General features: G+C 48.6%; 1 protein-coding gene across 3 annotated transcripts in view; it reads right to left on the bottom strand.

The window, feature by feature from the left end:
• Positions 1-12,951, bottom strand: part of MYO1D (myosin ID) — a 145,068-nt gene that overhangs the window by 114,012 nt on the left and 18,105 nt on the right. The gene's annotated exons all lie outside the window — the stretch shown is intronic.

The raw sequence follows: 12,951 nt of genomic DNA, 5'->3' as shown, positions 1-12,951 counted from the left end.
CAACACCCAAACCACGGCATTTGCACAACTACCTGTCTGCAGCTGCACTTAAACCTCACAACATTAGATGGCACCAGAACCCCTCCAACAGAGCCCGGGGGCCTCCAATCCCTCCTGGACTCCGGCACAAATTCCAGCATTACTTTATTGAATTTATTACCACCCCCATGTGGTGACAGCCCTGACATTTTCTATTGTTCATTTGAGAATTTTCTGCAGCATCTTGGCAGTCTCAGTTTTTAGCAGGTGTAATAAAACTCAAGAAATATCATCCAGCAACCAGCATTCCACTTTCTGGGAGCGCTTGTGCCTCCAATTCCAGCTTCCTCACGAAATGCTGCACTAAAAAGACCCAAGAACTGCAAAATGTCTTCTTCTTCCTGCAATCAGTTTGAACTGAAAGTGTCTCGATATGCATTTCCCAAAACTTAAAATGCAAAGATATTTTTGAGATACACGCTGTTTGAAAGCTACCAAAAATGTTTTTAGAAAAGATAATCTTAAAATAATTACCAAGATCAGTACACCTGATTTTAACTCTGAGAAGCACAAAGCAGGTGGGAATCGTGGTATTTGGAAGATCCCAAAGAGGCAGAAGGTGCAAAAGGATCAGATACCAGGCTCCTGCCCTCTCAGGAGCCCTTGAGGGACTCTGCATATACATAGGAGAGCCTGAAAAACCAAACCCACACAATACTGTTGCTATTAAGAAGATCAAGTCACACATAAATATATAATGGAAACCACTACAGGGACACCATAGTCAGCAAAATCATCCCATCTTTTGGAGCTGGACATCCAAAGAAGGTGAATTATTCACTGGAGAACACACAGAGTGCTCTGCAGAGGGCCCTGCCCAGCAGCACATGCCTGCTGCTCAAGGCACTGCTGATGATAAAAATAAAGATACAGCAGTTTGTGGGTGAGTTTTGAAGCCCCACGGCGCTGCCACAAACACGGGGAAGAGTTCATGGCCCCAGAGAGGGCAAAGGGAGGGTTGTTCCAGCTGCTGAGAAGAAATAAAGGAATAAAGGCCCATTGTGCCAAGTCACCATCACAGCACCCAATACTCTGACCTCTTCCTTAAGTAATGAATTATGTAAACTTGCAGTGGCAGAGCCCAGTTTAAGTTTCCTGCCCTGGCACTTCGGTGTCCTTGCCTGAATCCCAGAATCATGGAACATCCTGAGCTGGAAGGGACCCACAAGGATCATCACAGAGTCAAGCTCTGAAAGATTTTACTGGGCTCTGACAAGTTGAGTCTTCACCTTTGTGGTAAAAGGCAGATGGAGGAGAGGGAGGAGAAGGATCCATCTCCAGGCCTGAAAAACAGACCTGTCTCCAGCTTGGCTCTAAGGACCCAGACTCTATGAACAACTGACACCCCCATTTTTACCTCTTGCTTCATTTTTCTTTACACTTCTTAGCACTGGAGTTCAAATTCCAGAGCTGGGCTCAGATGTTCCCACCGGGAGCCGCGGCTCCTCGCCCCTCCTGGCTGATAAAGCCCCTTTTCATCCCTCAGAGCAGCCCAGGCCAAGAACAGCAGGGCCTGTTTTCCTGCTGGGAGAGCCTGGCCCAGGGAGAACTCATAGAAATTAAGGAAACAACCCACCAGGGCAGTGGAAACAGGGAGCAGGAGCTGTGTTACAGCCACTGCTCTGCAGGGCAAGGGCAGCAAACAGGACAACGAGGTTCTTGGTTGCTTTTTGGAAAGGCTCATCCCCCATCTGGGGAAACTCATCCACACCACGGCCAGCACAGCCATTCCAGGGCTGGGGTTTAGATGCAGAACTGGACTGGTTTTTATTAAAAGGAACAGCAGCAAGTCTGCTAAAGGGAATCCCAATATCTACTCCTGGGGCAACACCCCCATGGTCAAACCTTGGTTTGTGTCTCTCATGGAAATCACGTCAGCTTGTGCTACAACAGAACATTTATTTCCCTGTAATAATTCCATTGGAACCATTTCTGTATCAACGTCATGGAATCACAGAATATCCTCAGAGGGAAGGGACCTCGAAGGATCACCAAATCCAACCCCTGGCCCTGCACAGACACCCCAACAATCCCACCCTGTCCCTCAGAGCGTTGTCCAAACCCTCCTGGAGCTCTGGCAGCCTTGGGGCCGTGCCCACTGCCCTGGGGAGCCTGGGCAGTGCCAACCACCCTCTGGGGGAAGAACCTTTCCCTGAGATCCAACCTGACCCTGCCCTGGCACAGCTCCAGCCATTCCCTGGGTCATGTCACTGACCACAGAGAGCAGAGATGGAGCTGCCCCTCGGGAGGAAGCTGCAGACCCCAAAAAGTCTCCCCTCAGTCTCCTCTCTCCATTAGCTCAGCAGCCAAAAAGAAATTCAGAGTATTTAATCCCTGTGAGTTATTCTGAGGAACATCAGCTCTTCCATGAGAAGTTTTTATACTAGTTTTTATTACCTCATTAAAACATCAATTGATAATGAGGAAATAAAAAGCAGTGAGTCACAGACTATAAATCACTGAAAGGGAGAGAAATTATTCTCTAAGAAAGAAGACCACTAAGGCAAGAAAAAGGCTCTTACTTTGTTTTGTAGTCTTTATGTTTAGGGAAGGGAGTTCAGTCCAGACACCCTATGTTCACATCCAGTTCCCCCTGGAAAACACACTGCAGGAATGGGAGCACTGGAGCAGAAATCCTCACCAGCAGAGAGCACTCAACATTTAGGATTTCCTCCACCTGACAAACACTCCAGTCAAAAATAAAACCGTTCTTACCGAGGAAATGATGCAACTTCAAATGCACTCAGTACAAATAAAGAAAAGAGTTAGCTGGCAGGGCTTGGAACCCACACTCCCAAACAACATCTGCAGGACAGGGACCCTGCAGGACAGGGACCACAGCCATCCCCTGAGCACACACTGCCAGTTCATCTGGGAGCAGCAGCAGCAGCTTGAAGGAAAGGAAATGTTAACCAAAAAAAAAAAAGGGAAAAGTAAATAATTCAGGACAAATCAGGAGTGCTCCAGAGGCACTGCTCCACAACTGACCCAGTCCCACTGAAGGCGAAGAGAACAAAAACTGAGGGTTTCAAATATTCTGTATTTCCAGCTTATCTGTGAACCCCAAGGCACAAACTGAAATATTGAATATGAAATATTGAGTATGAGCACAGAGATTTTTCCTCCTTCCTCCCTGTGCATGGCAAGAAAAATAATCCAGCAGCTCCACACCACTGGCACACAGAGAAGGGACAATTCCTTTCCCTGTTGGAAACACCCCATGTGATTTGGGTTACTCTCCTAAAGAGGGCAACAAGTCTTAGTTATTTTTTACCCCCAAATGTATAAACTCCAATCCTGCAGGCTTTGAGTCCATTCTCTTTGCAAACACACATGAAGATATTTAACTAAGCCCCGTATTCATGAACAGTCAAGGATTGGCCTTTAGGATGTGCTCACCAAGGAAGGGAATTTAAGCAGAACTTCTGGCAGTGAAACCACATTTACCTGGTTTTAAAGGCGAGAATGTGTACCCTGCACTCACACGAGGCAACAACCATTCCCCTCGTGCTTTGGGAAGCAAGTGACTGCTAAAAGCCACTTACCCTGTGTGCCTCAGGCACTTGTGCCTTCTCTAGGTGATAGTGGGTCTCTCTGCTGCGAGTTCAGTGCTACTTAAAGACTTTATTCTAGGTAAATCTCAAAATAAACTCAGCTGTCAAGCAGGACTTCAAGGCTTTCAGTAAACTGCTCACAAAGTGTCTCGCAGCGAACCAGCCCCTCACAAGAGCGCTCAGATAAACAGGATTTGCGTTGGCAGAACTATTGCTAAAATACTCTTGCTGCTCTTGGAAAAACAGCCCAAAAAACTGTCCAGTCAGTACAACCCCCCTGCACCGGGAAACGCTCCAAGTCTGTCCCGATGGTGAATATGCATGTCTGCAGCACCACAACATGTGTCTGCAGGGTCCTGACCCACCCCGAGGGCCAGAGGAGCTGAAGTGAAGCTCACTGAATGTGCAGGTGAGGTTTTTGCTCGCAGCTGGCCTGCAGGGGCTCGGCTCTCACACGCTGCCAGTTTAACAAAATAGGAAATGCCATTGGGAGCACCACTCCTTTCCTGTGCTGTGGGAGCAGACGGGGCAGGGGGAGGAATCCTCCAGTCACCCACAGCCCTCAGCCGGCCTGGGGAAGGAGGTTAAAGGAGTTCTTTGTAATGATGTCATGTTTTTTTTCTAAAGAAAATCAGCAAACTCTGAGTGACCACTGCCACATCTCCCTCAGCAAACCGAGGGTTCAGCAAACTGTAATTTTGACGAGGCTGGTTCAGCTCCAAACCAGCCTTGAGTCAGCCCCTCAAACCCACTAGGTGAGGTTGGGGGAGGGAAAACGGGAGATGGATAAAGGCTAAAACTGTGAAATACAGAGTAATATTAAAACCCCTCTCCTTAAATATAAAGTACTAACCTTGCACTGAAAAAATGCCAAACCACCAAACACGGGAGTCACTGAACTTTCATTTCTATTTGCGTCAGAGGGCCCGAGCTCTGCTGCAGAGGGGAGCTCTGCAGGCTCGTTTGGGAGCTCCGGGAGCAGAGCAGGAGGCACAGGCAGACTTGAAACTGATAATGAGACAAAAGGAAGGTCTTTGAAAAGCCTCCAGGACAACAAATGCTTTGTGGGTTTATCCCAACCCGCACAGAGAAAGTTGCTGCAGGCACAGGTAGAGAGAAAAGCAGTTTGTGCCCGATGGCTGCGTGTGGAGCAAGAAAACACACTCCCGGTTTCCCTGTGAAAAATCTGACTGGAACACTGTGAAATCCTAGTGCAGTAATCACATTACTGTGCCCTGAGCAGGACATTGCCCTGAGTGATGTCCTGAGGGTGAGTTATCCCAGATCTAACCAGGGAAGAGGAGAACGGGATGGGATAGCAGCAAAGGAGAGACTGCCACCTGCCCACCATCTCTTTTTCATCTGCCAAATAAGGGCACAAAATCTACAAAAGGGCAGTAAAAACCAAAAAAATCTCAAAAGTCAGGTAGGTTCTCTCTGCCCCCATCACACACCAAGTCAGCAGGTGAGGGGAGTGCAGAGCTTGTCATGCAAAAGAACTCATTGAAATGCATGAGGCTCAAGGTGGAAGTAATCACCTATAAAAGGGTGAGATGAGTATCCCCCTGCCAGAATAATTCATTAAACAAAAAAACTATACAGGCCCATGTAAAAGGGGAATGGGAATGGAGCACTCTGGCCAGCACAGGCTGGGGACTGAGAGCTGGGTGCCAGGGCAGCATCCCGGGAGGGCAGCTCAGGAGCTGCAGGGACCACTGAGCACTGCTGGGGATGGCTGAGCTGAGTCTGGGGATGGCTGAGCTGAGTCTGGGGATGTCTTTGGAACATGTGGCTTCCAGCAGTGACCAACATTTGACCTCATGGTCCATTATGTTCCTCCCACTCTGATGTTACTGCAGTTGGGTACCTAAAAAGAGACATTTTACCTTCGTTCACCACCTCCTCCTTCCATCCCCTCGTCTGCATTAACTGTAACCTGCCACACCAGGATTATCCCAGCCCCCAGTTTGGGGAATTCAGCTTTGTTCATGGGGTTACACACTGCTGTGTTCAAGGGTTTGCCACCTTCAGGCATATTGGGGGATAAAACTGCACAAAAAGCTGCACAAAAGGCGAAGCCCAGAGCAATGACTGGAGGTTGGACAGATCTGCACCACGAGGAAGGGCCCCGGGTCAGTGGGGTGGGAATTCTGCAGTGCTGGTTCTGTCCCAGGGGTGTCCAGGCAAGACTTCTGAATAACAACCTTCTTGCAAGGGATGCTGAAGGGACTGTAAAATCCTGCAACCCCACAGAAAGATCCAGAAACACGGAGAAAAACAAAGACCAGGAAACTACAACCACTCACTGCTGACAGAGCAGCAGCCTCCTACAAATACCGACCTGAAGCCACAGCAGCAACTGTGTTAATGACTTGAAACCTTCTTTTCTAAGCCATATTCTTCCACACACCTGGTGTGATATCCTGCACCACCTTCCCCACTCTCTGCCCATGCTGCACAATTAACAGAACCTCATGTTGCTGTCTAATTACACTTCTATTCTCTCCACAAGCCCAGGTGCCAAGACACAGTCCCACTATCCCACAGGTTTCCTCTGGAGATGCCTGGAGACTCCTCTAGCAGTCAGCTGGCTGGAGCTGCTGATGTTCAGCTGCCTCATTGTTGTGCTGGAAAGGAATACTCTGATTTGTTGAGCTCGTGGCCAGTGCTGTGGATGTGCCCGAGCCCCTGAATGCAGCATTGTCTGACACAGGGCTCAGAAAACCCAGGGATCATCTTGCAGCACCAAGATACAGAACCTCATCTGCCAGCACTCCAAAAGTCTCTGGGAATGTTACAGCTAAAATAAAACTGGATTCCTGATTTATACTAAGCCAGGCCATGCGAGCTGTGCAAAAATAACAATAATAAGGCAAAGCAGGCAAACAGTGACTCCATTTGTGCAGCACTGGGGTTTCTCCCAGAGTTGCTGCAGTGATTTGCACCATCACCTCCACACAAATCACCACAGGCCACAGCTGGGGCTGTGTGTGGTCTGGCTGTGACACCGGGCTGTGACACCAGGGTGGGACATTGGGCTGTGACAATGGGGCTGTGACACCAGGGTGGGACATGGGGCTGTGACACTGGGCTGTGTGTGACACTGGGATGTGACACCAGAGTGGGATATTGGGCTGTTACAACAGGGTGGGATATTGGGCTGTGACACTGGGCTGTGTGTGACACTGGGCTGTGAGAATGGGGCTGTGACACCAGAGTGGGACACCAGGTTGTGACACTGGGCTGTGACACCAGGGTGGGACATTGGGCTGTGACAACAGGCTTCTCCAGGCATTCCCAGGCATTTTCCAGCCCACTGTGATCCCTCAGCTTCCATGCTCTGGCCCAGAGCTGCTCCAGCAGCACCTCAGGGTCCCAGCCAAAGGCTTTGGTGGACAAATGCCCAGAGTGTCCAAGCAGCAGCTGAAGATGTTCCCCCTCCAGCTGCTCACCCAGCCCCTGGGCCAGAGATCCCCTCGTGCCACGGCTGCTGCAGGGCCAAGGAGGGCCAGCTGGATCCCCACACTGTCACTGGCACCATTCTCTGGGGCACAGACACCAAGGCCCTCAGCCAGGGCACGGGGACAAAGAGCCAGGAGCACTGGAGAGGGGAAAACTGAGTTTGCAGATCACAAAGCAAATCCCTTTCAACACAACGTGTCCATTAATGGTTCCTTGGAAGCACATCCAGCCAGGAAAAGTTCCCATTTTGGATGTAGATTTGGCTCAGGTTTGTTGTGGGACTTTTTTTTCCTTGTTTTGTACTAGAAAAGCTTCATGTCCCCAGTGACAATTTGAACCAGAACTGCACTGAAACCCCTGTTCCCCATCTCCCAGTCTCTCCCATCACCAGGAATGGAGCAGCAGGTGCCCTGGAAGACCAACCCTCAGGCTCTGAAGGAATGAGGTTATGTCTGCATATCAGTGCTGGAAAGGCCTTACTGGTTTGTTCTTCTCAATTAAAGAGCAACTAATATTTTACAGAAGGTTTGGGTGCGAAATAAAGGGGTTTTTTACCACCCCCAAGTGCAGAGCTTTCAGTTAAAGCCACGAGTGTGACCAACCCAGCAGAGTCAGCATCAGGATCTTTCTCCCTCTCCCTGAAAGGCCAATTTCCAAAAGGGAAAAAGAGAAGGAACAACACAGGGAATGATTCAAACACCCTTGTGGGTATGGAAGGCCTGGCAAGATAAGCAAAGGAATTTGCCCAAGAGCCTGAAGCACCTCACTGCACATTGTTTGAGAGGAAAAGCAGCTGAGCAGCAGCAGCAGTGCTGCCATTGCTGCATCCATCACCCACTGCAGGAGCAATTCCCAAATGCCAAGTGTGCACAGTGATAACAGGGGAACATCAGCAACATGGAAAAGGACTTAAGAGGTTTGATTAGTAAAACAGATGACTTGATTTCCCTGCTGCTGGCTTCATCCTTCCAAATTATCACCGCAGAGATTGTGTTCATTTGCTTCCTTCACATTTTACATATTGTTTATTCTGTCAGACAGCTCCCACTCAGAAGCTGAAAGACTATTCAAATAATACTAATGTGAGACAGCACAAACACCACTCAAAGCAGAATTAACATGCAGATAAGCTGAAAAATATCTACAACTTATCTGCCACGAGCTGAGCTGACTGTGACCAAACCACTGAATTTTTAATTTTAGGCCAGTGGAATTCAGAGCCCTGTGAAATTATTTAAAACAGGATCTTTTAAATGACACATCAGCCCAAGGATGCAGGCAGGCTCTTACTTCTGTAAAGTATCATTTGTCAGGGAATGAGCCTCAGTTAGTGACAGTCTCACGGTCAGAGCAAAGAGTGTTTATAAAAAAAGTTTAATAATGAAGTTTTCAGCCACCAATTACTTACAGAAAGCACTGATTTAGCCTGGAGTGGTGGTAAGTGAATACTCTCAGCTTTGGCAGACACTGAAAAGCAGCAGCACAGAGTAAAAGTGCTGCTCCTCTCCAGGATGATCACACTGATTTTGGACAGAGCAGCTGCCCCAGTCTGAGGCAGGGCAGTGCTGGGACCTCCCCAGTTCCCCGATGAATTTCCAGTTAATTCTGCTATCAGCTTTATTTTGATGAATTTTTTTTAGAAATCAGGTTAATTAACAGCTCAGAGCTGACACATCCTCCTCCAAACACAGCTATGTGAGTCTCCCTCTCTCCCCTGAGCAATCAGCTGATAAACCCTCACTGAACCTGCTGCCCTGGGACACAAAGAAACACTTGGAATCAACAGGTCTGGCAGTCACAAACTGTCAGTATCTTCACACCTTTTAAAATTACATATAAAATCACCTATTAGATGGAAAACATGTTATTTGTCCGTGTTTTTTTAAAGTGAAGTGGTTTGTGTCACCCTTCCCTGCTGCAGAAGGGATGAGTGGATATCTCATCCATCCTCATGCAGTTGGAATAATCTAATTACTAATTATTGTAAACTGCTGAATTAGTAATAATAATTAGTGGTAGACTTAGTGATGTTCCCTGTCAGCTCCCTGATCACTCTCCATCAGGGAACAGCAAATGAGGGGAATGGGTCAACTGCCAGTTTTCCAAGGACTTCTGAAAACAAGGAATGCTTCAAGCTCATCAAAGCACTTCACTGTGTCTGTTGGAAAGCACTGGCAATCCATACATTGCACTGGCAATCCACACATTGCACTGGCAATCCATACATTGCACTGGCAATCCATACATTGCACTCTCTGCTGGGAATCCACAGTGGAACACAACTGCCAACCCCTCTGTCCCAGCACACACATCATGGCATCAGTTCATCCATGATTATCCATGAGCAGCAAAGCTGCAAACCCTCCCCCTGGAGCAGTCTCTGGGTAACTAAAGGAATTCTGTTCACAGGTATTAATGAAAGAATTCAAACAACACACACAACCCTTATTATTTGCATTTTAGATATTTAATATATTGTAGTGCAACAGTCTCTGCTACACAGCTCTCTGCGCTCATCCAAATCCTCAAGGAGCATCTTCATGTTCTTTTTATTTAATACAGTCGTGGCCTGAAGCTGAAGGTTTAGATGGGATATTGGGAAGGAATTCTTTCTTCCCTGTCAGGGTGGGGAGGCCCTGGCACAGGTTGCCCAGAGAAGCTGTGGCTGCCCCTGGATCTCTGGAAGTGTCCAAGGCCAGGTTGGACGGGGCTTGGAGCAACCTGGGCTGGTGGAAGGTGTCCCTGCCCATGGCAGGGGTGGGACTGGATGGGCTTAAAGGTCCTTTACAACCCAAACTAGTCTGGGATTCCATGATTCCATATTTTTAATACCTATATGTAAAATTAATTTTTATATTTACACAAGGTTGCTCCCAGTGAAGATTGCCCACACTCCTCTGACCTGCTCTTCTCACTGAACTCCAGGAATAAAATGGTCACTTCCACAATCCAGTCAGAAAATTCATCTCCAGCTTTGGCTCCAATGACATGGTCTGATGGACTTGCAGATAAGGACAAGGGTTCAAGAGTTTCAGCCACAGCCCTTTCATGCAGTGCCAACAAAATTACTACAAATCCTGCTTTTGTCAAAAGGAGAGCAGAATGTATTTATGAAACGACTCTTTACCTCCTAAATATATTCAAAGGAGACTTACAGGAAAAGAAATGAAGCTTAGTTATTTCCTGCTCACATCTCTGTCCTTTGAGGAGGAGAACAAAGGAATTTGACACTTCATATCTACACTCATCTTAAGTACCCTTCTTTGGCCTTTAACTGGGGTACAGAGTCACACCAGCAATTAAGGAAATGCTCCCACATACAGCAAATCAGCAGCTTTGATAAGCTGCACAGGTAATTATGCTGATATGGTGGGTTTTTATCACCTATCTGCACTTCTCTCAAAGTCCCAGGGCAGAGGAGATAAAACTCAGCTAATTATCCCTTCTGCTCCTCTCTCAGGCTCCAGCTTTGGAAGCTGTTTGCTTGTGGGGTGAGATTTCTGTCTCAGCCCTGAAAGAATCGCAGCTCAGCACTGGAAATGCCAACGGTTCTAGGAAATGGGCCATGCCAAAAACCCTCCTCGACTGTCCAGTAACCTGAGACAAGAAAAACCCTTCCCTCAGCCCAGCTCTGTTGATGTAACCTCAGGCAAGACAGAGCAGGGATCCAAAACAGTTTAACACCACTTGAAGAGGACCCTGAAAATATCTCATCTGGGCTGTGGCTCATCCAGCTCTGGAGAAGGGAACAATAGATCCCCACCAGCCAAGGATGGAGGATTCCTGACGGCCTCTGCAAACACAGGGTGCAAAGCCTGAAACATGGGATCAGTGTGTTCAGACAAACATCCCTCCCCTCTGTCCCCAGTGCTGCTTTACCAGAGTTATTCCTTTAATTCTTTCTCTTCCCCCCTTTTTTGGGGGGGATATGGGGAGTGAGGAGAAGCAGAGAGAGAGGGAAGGCTGGGGGAGAGCAGGTGACAGACCCAGTGTAATGCCGTCAGCTCAAGTTTGGGGATTTATTGCCACTTTTAGTTTATCAAGACAAACTTGATTTACTGTCCTCCCCAAACCACTCATAACTCTTCACCACAACAGCCACCTCCACTTCTAATTTATCCTGTTTTCAATACAGAGGCACAAACAGAGGCCAAGCAGAGGTTTCACCAGCCCAGGGACAGGGATCTTCCTCATCACGTCTGTGCACACTCCCAGAGCTCTCCACAGCCCACACTCTGCTCCCACAGGGCACCTGAGTGCAGGCCAGGTTACATCTTCTCCATCTGAGTAGCCCTGCAGGCCAAACTTCTGCCAAGTCACTGCATTCCCAGCTCCAGCCCTGCCTCTGGACTCACCAGCCACAAACCTTCCACTGGATACCTACAGGTGGGAAGATGAAATTTTGGGGTTGATTCACCATTGACTGCACTGGCCAGGTTTCCACTGACTGTATAAACAAACCTAAACCCCACCAGCTGTGGGTTAAGCTGGTGTGTGGTGCCCACGTTGCAGAAGTGGGAATCACCTCCTGCTACATCCCTGCAGCTTCTTCCCCGGGGTCCCTGCTTGGGGAATACGGTGCAAAAGGCCAAAGCTTTGTGTGTTAAAAAAAGGCCACCTCAGCTCTGCAGCTTCACTGCCTGGAGCTCCCCAGGCTGAGGAGACAGGGATCCAGGTCCTGGAAGCCACAGGGACACCTCCCAGAGCACACCAGGGCTGCTCTACCAGGACCTGCTGCCTCTGAACGGGGCTCCCGTGCACCTCTGCCATGGGGTGGTTAATCTGCAACCACACCATCCACTCAGGGCAGCTGAGGATCAAATGTGCAAGGAATAAACCAGATACTACCATAACTAAACATTAACTTGCTGCTGCTTGGCTGCCTGGCTTTTAAGCCCCTTCATCTTCCTCAGTGAGCAGGGAGAGAGGAGGGTACAAACACCCAAAAAACGTCAAGCACCATTTCGGTTTCAAACACTGTAACTGTAGCACAACATAAAACTGATGAACCAGGGAGATTCTCAGGAATTTGGAATCCTTTCTGATCAGTCCTTGTTAGCCTGCTCATACAGTGCCCACCCTTCCCAAGCAGGGCAGTGCTCGTGTTCCTGGTTTAACTGGGTGGGTTCAGGTTGTTTTGCTCCTGAGGTCCTCCCTGGCCACCTGCTCGAGCTCTGTCTCCAAAGAGATCTCAGGGAACACATCATTTCAGCTCCACTGGCTGTGTGACACTCGCCTCCAAAGTTCTGTGACAGACAGTGCCTTCCTTCTGCCTCCAGCAGCCCCTGCAGGGCAAACCAACCCCACCCTGGGACAAAAGGGCCCCAAAACACACTGTCCAGCTGCTCACACACAGCTCACACACCACATGGCACGTGAAAAACTGCCCTCCAGCCTGGGCCTGGCTGTTTGATCACGGCCTGGGCTCCTCCCGCTGCACTTTCCCCACAGCATCGATTGTTTGTAAATGTGTAATTATTTGTAAATGTTTAATTACGAGGCAGAGGCTGAGCCGGGCACGTGGGAGGTTTTCATCACAGGCCCATCAGATCCGAGCAGCGCGTTAACAAAACAAAGGGAGCAGTATTTTAAAAGCTTACAAACTCCAGCCCCGCACTGGCCCAGCAGTGGGCCCGCTGCAAATTCCAGCTTGTTGGCTGACAATTCCATCAACACCGCTGCAATTACTGCCGCTGTTCCTCACAGGCTGATCAGAAACAGCAGCTCAGTGTTGTTACACAGGGTTCTGCAACTGCTAAAGTGACCTGGGGAAATGATCCAGAAGTCACAAGGGACCAATTCCTCATGGTCAGACTGAAAGGACTGTCAAAATATCTAAACAGACTGAAGAACCGTTGGCAAAGCAGTGGGATCAACCCAGTAACCTACATGGGCA

The sequence above is a fragment of the Neopelma chrysocephalum genome, unplaced genomic scaffold (genome assembly GCF_003984885.1).
Source record: "Neopelma chrysocephalum unplaced genomic scaffold, ASM398488v2 Primary Assembly neopelma1_165, whole genome shotgun sequence".
NCBI classification, from domain to species: Eukaryota; Metazoa; Chordata; class Aves; order Passeriformes; family Pipridae; genus Neopelma; species Neopelma chrysocephalum.
The sequence above is the reverse complement of the archived record's forward strand: the minus strand, read 5'-3'. Positions and strand labels throughout refer to the sequence as shown.